This window comes from Polistes canadensis, unplaced genomic scaffold, assembly GCF_001313835.1.
Source record: "Polistes canadensis isolate GaletaPanama2010 unplaced genomic scaffold, ASM131383v1 scaffold_26, whole genome shotgun sequence".
Classification (NCBI taxonomy): domain Eukaryota; kingdom Metazoa; phylum Arthropoda; class Insecta; order Hymenoptera; family Vespidae; genus Polistes; species Polistes canadensis.
Window position 1 is genome coordinate 994,637 of NW_014569573.1, and position 14,660 is coordinate 1,009,296.

At 38.8% G+C, this 14,660-nt stretch overlaps 1 protein-coding gene across 5 annotated transcripts in view; it reads left to right on the forward strand.

The window, feature by feature from the left end:
* The window catches only part of LOC106783822, a 221,227-nt gene that overhangs the window by 78,600 nt on the left and 127,967 nt on the right, over positions 1 to 14,660 (forward strand). Inside the window, exon 1 of one of the 5 annotated variants that reach the window (XM_014742719.1) lies at positions 6,027 to 6,051. The exons of the other annotated variants lie outside the window; for them this stretch is intronic. The gene's annotated coding sequence lies outside the window, so the exon portion shown is untranslated. Of the gene's footprint in view, positions 1 to 6,026; positions 6,052 to 14,660 lie in introns of those variants that run through there. 5 annotated transcript variants of the gene reach the window in all.

Below are 14,660 nucleotides of genomic sequence, written 5' to 3' on the forward strand. Positions count from 1 at the left end.
GATTAGACAGACAACCGAGGAAGGAGGCGTGGACGCTCTTAGCAATTATTTTTCATCGGAGGAGAACGAGCTAATGAACGTTCGTTAAAAACCGACACGGAGAGTACCTCGTGGCAGGAGTATATAAAAGAAGAAGAGGGAGGGTGGGAGAGAGAGGAAAGATGGCAAGCAAGCAAGCAAGCAGACAGGCTCGGCCTCGAGCGTTAAGAGCGAGCCACTCGGGCGTGGAAACGAAAATAAAAATATGTGTTATCGAGAACAGACCGTGACTTTCCCCGTTCCTATCTCGTATGCCTGAAAGAGATGGTAAAAGCTCGAATAATAGAGAAAATAAGAGAAAATGAAGATGAGTGAAGGTACGGGGTAACAAAAATTGGTCGAACCTGGAGTGGTAATAGTAGGGGTGATAGCGGTGGAAGCTTAGTAAGTGAACAAAGTCTGTGTTGGGATGAGCTAAAGTCAGGGAGAAAGAGAGAGGGAGAGAGAGAAAAGGATAAAACCTCTTTGGGTTGGTCCATGGAAACGTTCGATAATTACGAATGAGCAGTAAACCGTACAAGGCCGTAAAGAACCCGCGTTATGTACCAATACATGAACGTGTTGAACATGTATCGTCGTTTTCCCAATTTCCTGCTTTCTGTTACGTCGCTCCCAATTTCTTCTCTCTCTCTCTCTCTCTCTCTCACACTTTATGGTGTAGGTATTTACGGTTTATTCAACTTTTCTACATAAATTTATTGCAAATAATCGTTGCTCGATTAAATACTGTTCGATAATTGAATTCTCCTTCGGTTAAAAGGTTTCGTAAATTTAAAAAGGACATCTAAATTAAAAATATTATTAAATGTATTCTGGTCCTATGTATGTTTTTTTTTAGCATAAAGGAAACTCGAGCCTTTTTTTATTAGGATCATTTTTTTTTTCTATCAATAAGATCGTGCATTAGATTTTTCGAACGATAAAGTAGGTGCTAATAAATTGGTATATAATGTCTTGAAACGTCTGTAGAGAATTATCGTTTCGTTTCTTTAACTCTCGTGTTTTTTAATTACAATTTTATTGCTCGTCAACGAACTCTTACGTGTGAATCGTAAAAACGAGTATTAAAACAAAGATAGAACGAGCTTAAAATGAGCTGTTACATTTCTCTTCTATGTTCTACTCTTTTTATTATAGGATTGTTCTTTTTCCTTTTTCTTCGCGGGGGAACTCGTTTAGCACTATTTTAAATAGGTCGATTTATTTTTCTTATGGTAATTATACTTTTGTAATTTGTAAACGATTACAAACGAAGTATTATAGTGCATGATACTAATCACCGCTGTATTTAATATATTTTTTTTTATTCTTTTTACTCTTAATAAAGTTTACACAAAATCTTTGATAAAAATGAACGAATTTTGCTCGATTCTAAGAGATAAACGAAGTAATTATTCACAATGTAATAGAACAAGTTAGCAAAGGGAGGATTGCGTGAGACACGTTGAAACGAGGAGAAGAGGAGAATAGTCTAAAGCGATTCGCCAAACCCCCGTGAAATTCGCATAGTTGATTCACTTACCTAATCATCCCTGTCGTTCTGCAATCACCCCCTTTCGCGACTCCGCTTCTCGAGTCTCGAGAATCACGAGACGAACTTGGAATCACCGTTCAACGGAAACGATCGATAATTCAATCGCCATTATAAGAAAAAGATTGAAGAGACAAAAATTAACGAATTATTATTATTATATTTATATCATTATTATTATTATAATTAAGAATTATCATATTATATATCTAAATGTTATTTCTATTTCTTTTGTTATATATTTTAATTTCAAAGGAACAAGGGGGGAATAACTTCAATCATCGAGATTACAAATTCTTTGAAAATTCGTGTCACGGAGAGATTCGCGTAAACGTATGCTAACGTATAGAGGAGAAAGAGAAAGAGAAAGATAGAGAAAATGCAGAAGCGGAAAATCGAGAGTGCACGTACTTCACAGATAAATTCACGAGTTAGACATTCAGAAAAATTCTCCGTTGGTTTTACGTACCACCGACGCAAACGTGCGTCAAAATAGAGAGAGAGAGATAGAGAGAGAGAGAGAGGGTGAAAGAGAAAGAGAGAGAGAGATAGAGATGGAAGAAGAGAGAGAAAAAAAAAGAAAGTAGAAGTCAAGAGGAAGGTTGTTACCGAAAGAGAACAAGATGGTGCTGAGAAAGCAGGCGAAGATGAAGGAAAAGCAGTGCAAGAGAGGTAATGCTTCTGACGGCGTCGTGCTTTTCTTGCGTGTCTGATGTGGGTTGCAAACTCCAGAATACGTGCCACATATTGAAACGATAAACGCGAAGTCATACATCCTAAGAAAGAAGAAAAACGAGAATACGAGACAAAAATAGATCAAAAATGGTTAAACCAAAATTTATTCTTATTATTTTTTTACTTCAACGATATTTGCATCTTTCGGAATCATTCTTTTAAATAGTATTCCTTTATTTCTTCTCTATATGTATGGATTTAACTGTAAACAAACGGAAATAACCTGATACGGGTATGAGAAAGATATATAGATATAGATAGAGATAAAGAGAAGAGAAGAGGATAAGAGTGAGAATGAGATGGAGAATCAGGAGACAGGAAACAGGAGCGATGAGGAGAGAAAGACATTCGACCCTCTATAGGGAAATATCCATAATGCGCATTTGCAATTTCAATGCTTCGGCGAACCCCACCAAGTTACCGAAGCGCAGCTACCCTTCCTCTCCTCCTTTTTACTCGGTTTCCCCTCCCTTTTCCTCCCCATTCTTCTCTTCCTTCCTCTAGAGAAGCCCATAACGCCTAGAGCGAGCCCTTACGCGCGTCGTCAACGGCCCTTTCCTCTATTTCCCACCAAAACTCAACTCGGCGGTGGTTCTCTTGACGCAACTCGCGTCTCGTCGTTTCTCGCGCGTGATCAAATGGGTTCTCTCTCTCTCTCTCTCTCTCTCTCTCTCTCTCTCTTTCTCTCTCTCTCTTACTCTCGGCTACCCTTGGATTTCTAAATCCCGTCTGACGTCAAGAAGAAAGATAGAAATACAGATAGGGGAAAGAGTGAAAGAAGGGAGTTGCCTACTCCACCCCGCGGCATAACGCGATACCTCATCCCGTTAACTTTACTTTCGAGTGGTAGAACGCATCAGGGGTCTCGAGGGTTGAAACCGTATCTTTATCTTTCCTACGATTCTACCGATTCCCTTATATTCGATCTTTAGGTGTTCGACTTTAGAAACGATCCCTCATTGTACGTTTTCTCTCTGTATGGGTTTACAACAATTAAATGTCAAAATGATATTTTTCTTTGGATTCATTTAAAAATATTCGTGTATAATATGTTTTATTAAGATAAAAAATTTATCGATAAATGATAACGCGCTCCGGGGCAAATATTTTCCTTAAATTCGACGTCCTTCGTTATTTTGAATGAAACTCTGGAAAGAACTTGGATTGTTTTTCGGAATTTCGCATATCCCGTTAGCCCCTCGGGCACGATGGGGAAAATGGTGAAAAGCATAGGCGAATGCGGTTTTCAAAGCCAACGCGATGAAACGTGTTGGAACCAACTAGACTCACCGGGACCGTTTACCTCTCGTGGCCCCTCTCTCTCTCTCTCTCTCTCTTCTACTTTTATTCTTTTTCTCTTCTCTTTTTCGACAATTTCAGAAAAATTGAATTTTAGCCAACCCTACCTTAGCTTAGCCCAGCCCAGCCCAGCCTAAAGCTCCGACCGCTTATCTCACGATTATCTCGAACGATGCATTTTCCCAATTTCAATTCATTACGTTCAACGCTCCATCGGGCAAAATAATCCATTTTCTCTAACGGAGCTTTCACATTTTCGACTTTTTCTATCCTTCTTTCCCTTACGAATATATCTCGACTATCCTCATTATCTCGAAAAAGAATAATAAAGTATAGATCAAATAAGATTCTTCTGTCGTTAATATCCAATTTATTTGCAGATAGCATCGTTCACATTTACATCATTGCATACATATTAAATATAATATATTCGCGTACAGTGAGATGGATAAAGAAAGAGGCAGAAAGAGAGAGAGAGAGAAAGAGAGACGTTACGGAAACTACTTTAGTCCCAGTTATTCCTACTACCTACTTGCGAAACTCGAGTTTGAAGCTTCTCAAAAGACGTGGACACCCGTTAGAGACACGAAAGCACTTCGCGAAGTGGCATGTAACACGGTACGGTGGTGCGATGGCCATTTCGTATGGCGAAGCAGCAGTCGGGACTCGATAAATCTGATGTCGATTGAAATATTGCCTTCTTCGATATCCCTAGCAGCACTGATTTTACCTCCTACTTTTGTCGAATTTCTCTCTCTCTCTCGCTCTTATAACGATTCGTATATATTCGGAAGAGTCCGCACCACCCCTTCGTATTCATCTTTCCAAGTTCTTAGTTCACCTCGTTTCTCTGACTCTCTTTTCGTGGTTTAAGCCACCGAGAAAGTACTTGACAGGAGAAAATGTAGAGGGTGGAAGAGGGTTGGTTGTCGATGGTGGTAGTAGTAACGGTAGTGCGGCTGGGAATAAATTCCAGGAAAAGTAACGACCGCGATATGAAGCTCGGCGAATTTCATTCCAGCCCTGTTCCACCCCTATTCCTTTTCTACCCTCTTACTCTCTACCCCTTCCTTCTCTTCCTACTTGAACCTAGTATTCCTTCTTACTCGCTTTTCTTTTTTCCGTTGCTTACCGCGAAAACGTGTCGATACGTTAACCTCGCAGAAGCAAACGCTTATCGCGGCCTCTTCGTTCTATTTTTTCAAGACCTATATACGTATTGCGATGCTCGCATACCTTTTTATCGACTTAGCAACGTCTCCCGAGAAGGAGCGAGGGGAAGAATAAAGATTCATTTCCCATAAAGGAAATTTCCAAATATATCATTTGGTATTTTCTTCTTACTTTTTCTTATATTTTTCTTTTCCATCCTTATCTTATTTTCTTTTTCTCCTCTCGCACAGTTAATATTAAACATTCTTCGAAGTTTTGGTCTTTTTCATTATTCCCCCGTTTCACGAGTCGTTGTCGTTTTATTTGTACGGTAAACGTGCCACGGGAGGGAGAAAGCTACGCAGCTGCTGTGATTCGTTTGCTAATTGTTTTAAGTCGCGCGTCTCGCGACCGCGAGCACGTGGTACTAATTACCTTTTATATCATAAAGCAGCGATATTTTATGGTAGCAGTAATTCCCCACGACGAAAGCGAGGAGCGTGAATTTTCGGCACTAATTACCTACTTGCTCACGCGCGCAAGTCTGAGAAGGAGAAACGACTCAGAGAGAGAAAAGCTCTGAGCCGTGAGAACGCGACCAACTATGTTTCATAAATTTATATCATTACCTTTCCTTTTTCATTTCTTTTTCTCTCTTTCACTTTTTTTTCAACACTAATTACATATACAGTAACGTAAAACCAATAGAAAATCTATTAGTGATATCTAATTGTATTCTAACGTTAGGGCAAATTTCATTTTGACAATCGTTAACATTTCTAGAAAAGCATCCTAACGTATAATTGCAATTATATTTATTTGAATGTTTTTGATTTCGTGAAATAGACGATCGGTCATCATCGTTAAATTTCGTTTTAACGAAAAGCAGTTTAATCATCTGGCGATTTCTCGGCCGATTTATTTAATGCCGTTTCTCCTTTTTAACGTCGTCAAACGTAGTATAAATGAGGCCAGACATTATCTCTAATAGCTGCGATAACGGTAACCATTATTCATATCTTAAGTATCGCTTATCCGATAGGTTCGCGAAAACGGAGAAAAAAGGATCGACTGGCACGAGAAACAACCGACTTAATTTGAGCGCGCGTGCGCACGCGCGCGCGACAAGCAAGCACAAAAGAAACTCGTCCGCGAACTCACACGATCTCACGCGATTTACCAACGCTAGTAGGAATAAATTAGGCAAGAGGGGAAAGGTGACTATTCATCATCATAGACCGTTCGTAACGGAAGCAACGATTACCACTGCCGACAAAGTACAACGTTCTTTAAAGGTAATAATTGTTTTTCTTAAACATTGAGTCATCGTATCTATACGTTTTCTTAATTGAAATAAACAAGAGTTAATTTTTCAAAGATCCATTATTTTTTAGTAGATTTTTTAGTAGTAAATAATATATATGAAGAGAAATCACAGGTTATGAAGAAAGTGTAAACATGTACGTGTATACACGCGTTAACTCGTTTTAACGTAGATATCACGTAAGAATCGACACGGAGAAACGTAATTAATCGTATAGTACTCTTGGCTTTTTCCGTCTTTCTCTCAGGTGGCCTCGGCACGACTAAACACCGTTTCCTCGTCTACAGTTTCATTACTTATTACGAGCCGGTGATAATGGAAACGTTATTAATTGCTTTCTCTCGCGGAACCGGCGACGTTGAGGCTTACCATATGGCACTGATTAATCACTGTGACCGATATCGAAGTACCTCATTCTCTGTGTACCTTGCTGGGCGCGATTAAGTTTGCAGTACAAACACCGCCAAGAGCAAATTGCCACGTCCTCGAGATACTCCCACCCACTCGTTGCACCCTTACTTCCTCCTATCCATCACATCGTCTGCTTTTACCCTTTAATTATTCCGATATCGTCTTCGATATTCCACCTATCCCTTGTCTTGCGTCTTATTTACGAAGCAAGAAATAGAGAGAGAGAGAGAGAGAGAAAGAGAGAGAGAGTGATTTGAATTGTTTGTTGAATTTGATCGAAACAAAAAATCCGTACGGTATGAAATTTATTTAGATAACATTTGACAAAAGATAAATAAGGAGTTTTAGATGACGTGTAAGTAAAGTTTTGATCGGTAGTGTATTTAGGCAAAAATAATCGTTTCGTTTGCCGTTAGAAAGGTGGTAGCAGTCTTGACCATTGAGGTCAAGATACCGGTACAACGTTTCGGCTTCCGCAAGGTTTACCCTTTTCGACTGTGGCCACCCTTCGACATCACCTTTCCACCGCTAGTACTACGTTCCGAATATATCCGAAACGTAATGGCCAGTGGTTTAATCGCGGTAGCCAGTTAACGCTAACGGGACGAACAAGAAAAGGGTGAGTGGATGGTAAATGGAACATAGAAGATAAATCATAAAGGGTCTCGCCATTTAACTCGATCAACTTTAATATATTATTATATGTACTTATGTATTTAATATTATGAACAAAAAGTATTTCAAATAAAAAAGGGCTTAGTAGTTGGATATAAAAACAAAAGTGTCAATAAAAACCGTTTTCCATATTTTATCGCGTGTCATAATATTATTTGATAAATTTCAAAGTAGAGAATAAGGGCATACAAAAAAAAAAGAAAAAAAAAAAAGAGAGATAATAATATCAAGTTAAACTAAGGAACCTGTATAATCGGTGACATTATAATTTGACTTTTCGGAGGATTTAGGAGAGAGTAGACGATTGGTGGATCGGTAGGAGGAAAAACTGGCTCGTCGAGCTCCGAGTCGGTTATCATTTCATTATTTCCGTTAATTTAATATCCGTCGAGCCACGAGACCCCGACGTCGCGTCGTCGTCGTCGTCGTCATCGTCGTAGTAGTAGTTGTAGTTGTCGTTGGGAGAGTCATGGAGAAGTAGATAGAAAGAGGGGGAATTGGGGAGTTTGTGCTCGGAGAGACATCTGACTTGTTAATTTTTCCCGCATAAATTTCAGACCGCTCGCGAGCTTTTAATTGATTCGACCGAGCCATCCCATTCTCCCTTTTTCACCCTAACCTAAACCACAACGAGGTAAAAGGTGGGGAGCGGGGAAAGGGAGGGGTAGGGGGTAGGAGGGTGTGCATCCGTGCTTGTTTTCTGTCACCGAGCACGAAGGGAAGAAGGATGGTGCGCCGTCTCGTCGCCGTTACCGTCGCCAGGATTTTCTCCGAGTCACGATGACTGCGTGTTTCTTTCGTTTCTTATTCGTACTTTCGTCTTTCGCCTTTTTCTTAGAGGATTATTTCGAGTTGCGTCCCCAGCCTTATTTTCCCGGTGGTCGCCCGTTTAATTTTAATCCCCATCGAAGTTCCGATTGGAAAGAAAAAAAAAGATACGACAGAAATTCGAATTCGTTCGTTCTTTCATTCTTTCGTTATCTTATTTCCGTGCACGGAGAACTCCCCTCCCTCCCCCCCGACAGAAAGTATTTCTTTTTCTTTCACAAAGAAATAAGCTTTCGAATCGAGCCGGACTTGTTTCTTTGTTCTTTTTTCTATCTCACTCTTTCCCTTTTCGAAAGGAAAAGGGACGATATTCGAATGAGTTCGCATATGTTTCTGGAATTAAGTGAGATGGAGAATGAGAAATATATGTTTTGAACAGAGAGTGAACACGAGATATTTGCCGACGAGCGATACGGAAATTACGATGGGTATTCTTTCTTTTTCCCCCCATCTCCCCCCCCCTCTACCGGAAAGTTTGTATTTTTTTCTTTTTTTTTTTTTTTCTCAAATGAAATACTCAGAATACCTATTACATTTTCGAACGATATTTTTACTCCGTCATCTGTATAGCAAGGATACGAGAAAGAGAGGAGGAAATGTTCGCACGAGTTTTTTAAATTTCAACCCTCGAGATTAAATGTAAATTCCGTCCGTTTCCGTTAGCGACGTCGTTCTTCTTGTTTGCGGGAAAACTGAAATGGAACAAATAACTCGTACTTTGCGATCTCGAAAGGTTTCTCTCTCTCTCTTTTTTCTCTATCTACCTGCCTATCTATCTATCTATCTATCTTTCTCTTTCTTCTCTGGTGAAATGATTTTAACTTCGTAAAGGATGAAAAATTCGACGCTACTTACACGCATATTCACTTAAAAGAAGAAATAACGGTTTATATATATATTTTTCTTTCAGTTTTTTGTTTTGTTAACCAAAGTTTCTTCTCTCATTACAAATAAATATCTAGTGTTGTCTTAAAAATATCCAATTGCAAAGACACCTAATAAAATGTAAATTATCGGTCGTATTTTGATTATTATATTATACATCGTAGTATAGTTAGAGAAATTGAAAAATACTAGTCCTCGTGGATAGCCTCGTTTTGGCCGAGGACAGAGGACTTTCCGAGTTCCCTCAGCAATGGCATTTCTCCAACACGACTAACTCCTCTTCTTTCCTAGTGTCACGCAGCACTAGAAGAACTCTTCAGACTCTGAAAGGTACACGAGAATGGTCGAGAAACTCTAATTAGACGTGGTACTAGGTACTTACTAGGTAGGTATGTATGTACGCGCCAGTAGATGGAGAAAAGGGCTACAACTCGAAGGGTAAGAAAAAAAAAAAAAAGGAAAAAAGGAGTCTTTCTACGTTCCACGTATAGTACATATATATGTTACCGTCAAAGCCGGAAATCAGTCATTGCTAGTAATTCCTTGTCATTACTATGAATGCAAAGAGCCTTCAGACGACGTCGGAAATTGAAAAATTCTTCCACTTTTTCCTAAGCATCGAACATAATACTTTGATATCCTATAGAATATCAAATTACTATTTAAACAACGTTGAAAAGAATACATTCTCAATAATAGACACACGCAGCCATACGATCATACAATATCAGAGATTGAAATGATGTAAATTGTACAACTTTGCTATTTCTTTGAAAAGCTTTAGTAAATATTTTTTATATTGAAAGTGAATAAATTTTACTGAAACTTATATTAAATTAAAGTACAATATTTTGTCTCTGCGTAGAATACCATGTCGAGTTATAAATCGATCTGCAAATGTTCATAAAATGTCAGAGAATGCAATGCTGTAAATTGTGCATCTTTGCAATTTTTTTGAAAAGTTTTAATAAATATTTTTTATACATATAATAAATAATATATGTATATATTAATATATGTATATATATTATATATATACATATCTAACACGTACCATATACACGTACACCGCGAGTATAGTATATAATTCCACTTACATTTTCTTATAAGAAGAAACGATTACCTAATTGTCTCACGTAGAAAATGTAGATAAAAATAATATGCATGAAAAAAAAAAAAAAATAAAAAATAAAAAAATGGTAAAATACTTTGGTTGTTCTCGTTTCCCTTGATCAACGACGTCCATCGACCCTTCGTAGACGTTTCGAGTACACGGTTATCGTGTCCCTCACCGTTTTCGCGCCAAGTAATACGAGGAGCACGAATTTATCGTGACTCGTATATACTCGCGTGAACGAATTAAACAATGTTTCTATATACGTATACATGTAGGTGCGAGCACGTGAAGGGAAATGATGATTCTTAACGATAATGAATTCGAAAGAGCGAGCAGCAGGGTCGATTCGATGGCAACGAACGTGCCCGAGAAAAGGAAGAGCTTGACCTGGTTCAGATTTCTACCTTTAATACTTTTCTATATTCTCTTTTTCTCCGTTATTCGCGATCGGAAAAAGACTTTTCAAAGATTTGCCGCTCGGAAATAGTACGAATTCAATCGGATCGATATTACCAGTTCTCCTTTATTCTCACTTTAAACGTATTTCGTTGTTTCGCTTTAATGGAAATTAAGATTCCGCCTGTTCGAACGGATATAAAAGAAATAGAGTATTTTTTGAATTTTGTTCTCTCGAAAAATGTTCCATTCGACCGCGATAAGAAACTTCCTACACTACCTACGTACCTACTTAAACGAAAAACAAAAAGAACAGTCAAAACTAAGGAGAAAACGCGAGCATATATCAAATTACAATGCACACGTCGAGGATGGAATTCATTTTTAATTATAATCGTGGCTGTAAAATATAAAGTTACTTTTTATTCGTGCGCGCGCGCGTGCACGCTATGCCGACTATCTTTTCATTAAACTCGACGTATAAATAGTTATGATAATATAATATTTGAATTTGTAGGTACACTCCAGACAAGATACTTCATCAAAATACGAATGATAATAATATACAAAAGCATTTTCAAATGTTTAATTTAAGCATTAATTACACTATTATGCATATATGCGAGATATATATTCTTACGAAGAAGACCGACCTGCTCATTTATTCATATATAAAAAAAAAAAACTACAAACTAGAAATAATAAGGGAAAAGGCAAATCGTAATAACAATGATATTAATATAAAACATTAGATTATTGAAGAAAAAAAAAAAAAGAAAAAAACAAGAGATGAGTGTAGAATTATAGTAGGATCGTTTTTGAAAGAAACGTTATGGTGGAATGTTAAGATATTTCAAGGTTAGAATAATCTCGCTCGGACAAACAAGAGTTTCGTCCGTGTTTCAGTCTAGGTTTTCTCTTACCTGTCCTCGGAAACCCTCCGACGTGTTTCGTTGCGTTCCGTGTGCGCCGCCGTCTGGTTAGGGTAAAAAAAGGGGAGGGCTCGAAAAGAAGAGCGATTCGTTTTCATTACCAGGACCGTTCCAGGCAAGTTCCGAGCGGGTTGATGCTCGGAAAAGGGACGGAAAAGCGGAGGGTGGGTTGCTTGCTGGGTGATGGAGCTGCTGGATGAAGGGAAGAAAGGGAAACTCCCCCAACTCGGTCCACGAGAGAATTCCACTTGCAGAGTAAGTACTGCAGGAACGCGAGTGCCCTGGTTGGTGTTAGTGGTTACGTTACTGCATTGGTATTAGTACGTACCTTCCAGTATCGGTATAGTTTCACGGACTCGCCTGTATTTCTCTGATCCTTGTGTACGCGAGGGAGGCTTTATACGTTTGGAGAAGAGAACGTGTTGGTGAACCAGGAGCTTGAACCGAGAGGAATAACCGAGTGTCTACGTAAATGTATGGATATCTATGTATGTGTATGCGACAGTGGCTTTCAAACCTGACTCTACTTTGCAATTCAATTCAATTATCGAACAATAATCGGGTAGAAGGTATATTAAACTTTAGATGTACGAAAGAAAACAATTGAACGATCATCGTGTCGATATATCATAAATATTAATCCGTTAAATGAGATTATTTAAATAGTTATCATTAGAATTTATTATAAATTACGTGATATATCTATAAATTTCATTATAATGAAATATATAATTTAATATATCATTTATTTTGTTTCAATGATATTAGGTGGACAAATATTAATAGGAAAAATTTGGTGTGTTTTTGAGGATAAAGAAAATCGAAGGAAAATATTAGTTCTTAAATAGACTTCTTGAAGAAGGAAGGTTGAAGATTTTGAAAACCCCTGAGATAGGTAGGTAACACACGCGATAGCTATGGTTTAGCCGAGAGTATGGTGCGGAGTCCAGCTGTTGGTGAGCCGACTCGCAGGTTCGCCGGAGCGGAGGGTATATGGGGGTGTAAGTGCTGTTTCGTGTACGACCAGTCCCAGTACCCACCCTCTTCGTAGCGAGCCCTTGCGCAGAGAGTTGCGGGAGGCTCGCGGAACGAAACATCCGCACGCACTCTCCCTTCGACGTTGCTAAACCATCCCCTCCTCTTTACTATTACTACTACCCTTCCTTCCTTCCTTCCTTCCTTCCTTCCTTCCTTCATAGCGTTACGCTTTTCTACTCTTGTCGGATGAGTTTGTCTCTACTATGCGTCTTAGGGTTGCGCCAATCTTTCATTTACACGAACATTGCGTTTCACAATTTAATACGGTATTCGTAATATTTTCCTGAAATGTAATTCCAATTACAAGATTTCAATTTGCACGATATTTTGTTAACAGCACTTATTATAAATCGAGGCTTCGTTGTTTTTTTTATTTATTTAATGATTGAAATATTGTCTATATTATCGTTCGAACGATCAACTTATTGAATATCGTTGATTAATTCCTCGTTTAAGGGCGTAATCGAAAAAAATACATAGACTATTGATCGAATTGAATAAAACATCGTAGACACGTAGAGATACTACACAAGCAAGCTTCTACGTAAATACATTTTATTGGACTCGTTGAATCGTACGAATTCGCACCACTTTCGAACGTTTCTGGCACCGATCGTGGAACACCACCATGAATTAAATCAACGGGCAATCTTTCGGGAAATTGCCGCGAGCTTCGAAAGTACTTTGATCTCGTCCGCTTCATCAGGAGAAACGCGGCGTGTCGCGAATGCCATTCTCTATCCTCCTCTTTACTCGTTTCAGAGTGAATTTTTTATCGTTTTCGAAATACCTACTCGTGTTTTAACTTTCAAACTACGAGGGGGACAAAAAAAATCTCATCGATTCTACTGCTTTCGAGTAATCGTAACGAATCGTGATCGTCGTTCGTTCCTGGAAATTTGCACAAATTTTTTTCCAATCCACCACGAAGAAACGAACTAACCAACGAATCCGCATTCTTTTTATTCCCAATATTAAAATGAAAATCATATTATTCCTTTTAGTCGCGGCTAAGCGTCGCTACAAATTGATTCGATCAGAGTATTCTCTTTGATTAATGCTATTAACATATTTATATTTTATTCTTTTATATAACGCGGGGGGGGGGGGGAAAGAAGAAGAATTCCAATTGATAGCGTTTTAACGATCGTTTAAATATTAATCCATTTATTTCTCCAAGGGGGTAGACACGTGCAAATATGTGCTCATAATATTGAAACGCTAATTGTAAATGAATATCATATAATGTTGAGATAATGAGCACCGTCTAATGATTTGTATTTAACAATATCATTTCATTGAAAATAAGAGAAATAAAATTGTTTACTCTTTGGCCAGTCTTATAACTATGGGCACACGTACATTACCAATCCATATAGAGATTAGAATTACGTAGTAACGACGTTGGGAATATCGGAAAGCTAATACGTAATTCTACGTCGTATCCGAGCGGTTCTAATTCGAATCTCGCACATACACATGGCTAGATACGTAGTTACAGGTATATATACATAGGGATACTCGTGCCTACGTCGAAGAAGAGGGAGGCCTGCTTCGGAGGCTGGATCCTGTAAGTGACAGTAAACCGGAAAATCAATTCGCAGTCGAGTTAATTGAGGGTTACGAACGTAGCGATCCTCTGTAAAGGGCAAGCATGGCTGACCCCTCGGACGAACGTGTTTGGCTCGCAAACCAGTAGAAACTCTCCGAAATGAGAAACTTGGAACGTCGAGATCTCACGAACAGCCCTCTCTACGGTTCATCACGGTGCCAGAGAACTTCGAAGGCGGCCATTTTGATGGGATAGATATGCTAGATGGGATAGATAGATATCTTCGTCTCTCATTCCTTCTTCTCCCCCAAAACTAGGTCGTGGCGACGTAAATCACGATTCATTATCGATCCCCCCCACCCACCCACTCACCCCCCGTTTCCATTGACGTTGCGTTCGCTTTTGTTCGAAGAATAAACCGACGGAGGAAGATAAATGAGGATAGTAATTGATCTATTGCCTTTAAAACAGAGACAAGGACGGAACGTTATGTTAATTGACATCGAATGGATGGTGGTGCACCGGACGCGCTATCACGACCAATTGGAAATCGGCTGAATAATTTCACCGTATGGAGTAGTAAAAGGGTCTATGAAATCGTTCGCTCGATCTCCAATTCGATGATCTCTATCAATTCTTTCCCTCTATCTTTTACTTTTAATCTCTAGTTCCAATTAAAACCTCCCACTCCTAAATCGACTTTAGTTCCGCACATTTCTTCGACTTTTCTTCTATCAACTTGACGC